This window comes from Eumetopias jubatus, unplaced genomic scaffold (genome assembly GCF_037043125.1).
Source record: "Eumetopias jubatus isolate StellerSeaLion01/CBP00866 unplaced genomic scaffold, mEumJub1_p1.0 scaffold_11, whole genome shotgun sequence".
NCBI classification, from domain to species: Eukaryota; Metazoa; Chordata; class Mammalia; order Carnivora; family Otariidae; genus Eumetopias; species Eumetopias jubatus.
Genome location: NW_028274817.1, coordinates 2359229 through 2363637, shown reverse-complemented (window position 1 = coordinate 2363637; position 4409 = coordinate 2359229). Strand labels below are relative to the sequence as shown.

General features: G+C 45.4%; 1 pseudogene; it reads right to left on the bottom strand.

Moving 5' to 3' along the window:
• Positions 1-295: 295 nt before the first annotated feature.
• LOC114200001 (ATP synthase peripheral stalk subunit d, mitochondrial-like) lies at positions 296-1006 on the bottom strand (annotated as a pseudogene).
• Positions 1007-4409: the final 3403 nt, after the last annotated feature.

The following is a 4409-nucleotide window of genomic DNA, read 5'->3' as shown; positions in this document are numbered from 1 at the left end:
GACGCATAGGGATGACTGTGTTTTGGAGAAGCAACAAAATTTCCCCCAAGGAGTGGGATAGTATTTGGGGGTGGGAGGTAGAGGATTTTAAATACCCCAAGGGAAGTCTTCTCCCAGAGGTGCCCTCTGTCCTTTGGGGAGCTCGGACAGGCGTGACTGTGTCATTATATTCTCACCAGCACAGATGAGTCAGTCAATGTAGAAGTAACCACATAGCATTTTTTTTAACCGTATCATTATTTTTAATGTCCGGCGTTTATAATACGAGGGCCAGAGCTTTCTCCCCAACTCAAGTTTATAAATTCTCAGTTGGCTTGTGAGGCCAATAGGGATACTTCTTGTCTAATTTGGTTTCTGAGAAGACTTCATTCAGGTCCTCAGTGGTCATCTGATCAAATGGAATTATGTTCCTCATCTTCTCCAGCTCTTTTTCATATTCCTCAATCCTGGCCTTTGAGAGAGACAAGAACTCGGCACAACTTTTCACATCTTCTTTTTCTTTCTTTCTTTTTTTTTTTTTAAAGATTTTATTTATTTATTTGACAGAGAAAGACACAGCGAGAGAGGGAACACAAGCAGGGGGAGTGGGAGAAGGAGAAGCAGGCTTCCCGCCGAGCAGGGAGCCCGATGCGGGACTCGATCCCGGGACCCTGGGACCAGGACCTGAGCCGAAGGCAGACGCTTAACATCTGAGCCACCCAGGCGCCCCTCACATCTTCTTTTTCTTCAGCATCCACCTGAATAGTATATTTATCCTCTGGCACAGGACCCTTCAGGGCATTAAACTTCTTCTCCAAGTCATCTACCAAACCAGCCTTCGCCACATTGGCCTTGTCGTAAGCCCAGTATCGATAGCAGGTGGTTTCTTAGGAAGAGTAGCCAACCTGGAGGTAAGTGTCTCATTCCAGGATTTCAGGGAGTTAGCAATGGCCTTCTGGTTTCAGGGTATGATCTCCCCAAAAGCTACCCAGTCAATGGTTTTTAGAGCAAGTTTTCGCGCAGCCATCTCGAGATCCTTCACCGACCCCAGCGGCCCCAACCACATAGCATTTGATGTGACTTTCAAAGTTGCTCATTCCCAAGTCAGAAAGATCTTTCAGAAAGTCTGCTCACCACCCCCACAGGGCGGTGACCAGTTTCAGGGGCTTCACCTGTTAAGATGATTTGGCTTGTTTGCAAGCCTCTTTCTGAGAGCACAAGGGACAATCTATCTCCCACTGCTCTACAATTAAAGCGAACACGGAGTTCTCATTCTTATTCAATGAGCATCTGTAATTCAAACAGCCTGAGGGAATGCCTCAGATGTAATATTGTCTCAACAAATGAAGGAAATCTTCTCTTGGAACGCCTCATCACTGCAACTTTGCTGCAGGCTCCATCCGATAAATGTATAGAAAAACAAAGCTCACCTGTTTCTTTTTTAATTCCCCCACTTTTTTGTGCAAGTAATTAAGTAAACCCTGCTTGGTGTTTGTGTGTGCATGTGTGTGTGGTGTTGGTGCCCTTCGCCCAGCTCCAGGGAATCTCCCTAATTCCTTAGACTCTTGAGCCCTTTGCTGTCCTTGTAGTGTCCAGAAATGCAGCATCTTTATCACTTTTAAATTTTTTTTTTTATTTTACACTTCATCATTCTTTGAATCCTCACAGTGAGATACTGGGCTTTTAGAAAGTGATAATTTCATTCTGCAAAATTTGGGTGGGAACATTCCAGCTTCCAGAGGGTTCCCGCTTTCCCTGGCCCATTAAGTGGAGCCAGCCCACCTGTGTATCTCACTACAGGGAACCCCAGACTCCACAGCAATACATATGACCCAAGCCTCTATGGTACTCCAGGCCCTATGCAGGGGCAGCTACAAACCCAGGGAGGAAAGAAGCAAGGCCCCTGGCCCAGATGGGCTCCTTTCCAGGTTGGGGACAAGGAGGCCTGGAGAGAACGGTGAGGCACAGGCTGGGAGAGGAGCAGGAACAGAACACCAAAACTGAAGTCTTCTTTTTAGAAAGATGACAAATGGCTAATTTGGTTGTTCTTGCTCTATGCTGCTGGAACTGAGCCCTTGAGTGATAATAATACAGGAAGGCAGGAAGCTACTCTCTACAACATGAACCTTGTTCTTTTCCTGACCCCTGGCAAGCTGCCCTGTGTGCATATGACCCTCACTGCAAATTCCACAAGGGTTCAGGCAGTCAGGTGCATCTGAAAATAGAAGGGGCTCCATTAGCTTAATACGAAGCATGACAGGCTGCGAATCACTTCTTCTTGTCTGAAGGAAGTGCAGGTAATTTCCACTCCAACATAGATTGAGCCAGGACAGACTGCTAGCAGAGTCCTCTGGTTCACACATCCCTGGTGTCAGCTGTGGCCAGATGCTCTCATGTGGGCCTTTGAACCACCGCTACATGGCTTGTGAAAACCAATCATAAAAGAGAGAACTCTGAGACAGTTGTCACAGTGCCATTGTAAACAACCATGAAATACATCTATGAACCAATGGTGGCGGGTATTTAGCAAAAGAAAGGAAGAACACTGCCTATTAGATCACAATATGCACAACAGTATTTAAAGTACTACTGATTAAAATCTTGAAATCTTTTATAGACTTGGCGTTGGAGTGGGTACGGGGAGACAGTCTCAACCATACACTGTTAGTGGCAAGGAAAACTGGCACTGAAGTGATGCCTGTACTAGTGAAAAGCTGGAAACAGTGTAAATCTCCATCTAGACATAAATGGTGGTGCATCCATATTTGAGAACAGTATGAATCTGTTAATGAAAATGAGGTAGCTAGCACCGTTTCAAGTGTTTTGTGTACATTAACTCATTTAATCCTCACAGTGCTTTACAAGGTCGATCCACTTTACTTACATCATTGGATGAAAAGAAACAACTTACTGAAGAGTGTGTATAGGAGGATTTCAAAGGGGGAGAAAAAGGGACTGTATCCACACTCATGCATGGACAGCATTTACAAGGACCCCAAGAGAATGCTAGCAGTGATTCCTTCTGGGAGGGGGCAGTGTGACTGTGGGATTGGTGAGGAGGCATGTTTTTAATCCACTCTATTAGATTCCTGTGGCTGTCATAACAAATTAACCACAAACTCAGTGGCTTAAACCAATGGGAATTTATTCTCTCACATTTCTGGAGGCCAAAAGTCTGAGATTAAGGTGCAAGCAGGGTCATGCTTCCTTTGAGGGCTTCTGGGGCAAGATTCCTTCGTTGGCATTCCTTGGCTTGCTGCTGTATCACTCCAAGCTTGGTCTTTGTCTTCATGTGGCATTGTCCCTGTGTGTCTCTGTTTTCACTTGGCCTTTCTGTAATGACACTAGGCATTGGATATAGGGCCCAACCTAATCCAGTATGACCTTATCGTAACATAATTAATTATACCTGCAAAGACCTTATTTCCAAATAAGGTCACATTCTGAGGTTTCAAGTGGCATTGAAGTGATGCTTGTACTAGTGAAAAGCTGTGAATTTTGGGGGGCTAGGGCTGCCACACTGGTTAACAAAACACCAGACTGGGTGGCTTAAACAACAGAAATTTATTTTCTCACAGTTCTGGAGGCTGGAAGTCCAAGATTAAGGTGCCAGTTGGGTTGATTTCTGAGAGGTATTTCTTCCCACTTTGTAGATGGCCCCTTCTCACTCTGTGCTCACATTGTCTTTCCTTTGTGCATGCACACGCACACACACACACACACATCTGGTCTCTTCTTATTCTTATAGGGACATCTGTCCTATCAGATCAAGGCCCCGAACTTATGACCTCATTTAACCTTAGTTAGCTCCATAAGGGTCCTCTCTCCAAATATAGTCACATTCGGGGTTAAGGCTTCAACATATGAATTTGGGAGGGTGGGGACACAATTCGGTCCATAACACTATTCAACCCAGTAGTAGTTGTGTGGTCCTGGTTAAATCACTCAACCTACCTACCTAGCTGGGGCTCAAGGACAGACTTTTCAATTAGCATGGGAAGGCCATTTGCAAGACCTTGGCTCCTGCCCTTTCCATGTTCTTGTTTCTCTAATACGTTGTTCTGAGAAATCCCCCTTAGCGCTGCCCTCTGGTCCCCTCTTGGCAGCTTTCTCCTGTCCTCTGTTGCCTAGCACTGCCCAGACTGCATCCATTATAAATTCAGCTGGCAGAGCCTAGGCTGCATCCTCATAGCTTCTCAATAATCCTTGTCTTCATTACCTGCATTCTGGTCTTGGGACCATCTTGCCCACAGCTGCCTTTCCACATCTTCTCCTCCTCTGGCTACTGCCCTCTTTCTTCCTTATTCCATTGCATATCTTCTCAACAGAGTGGTCTTCACACTCTCTTTCCACTTCCTCACTGACTCCTTTATCCATAATCCTAGAAATCTAGCTTCTGTCTTCCCCTCCTTTGAATTGTTATCTGTGAC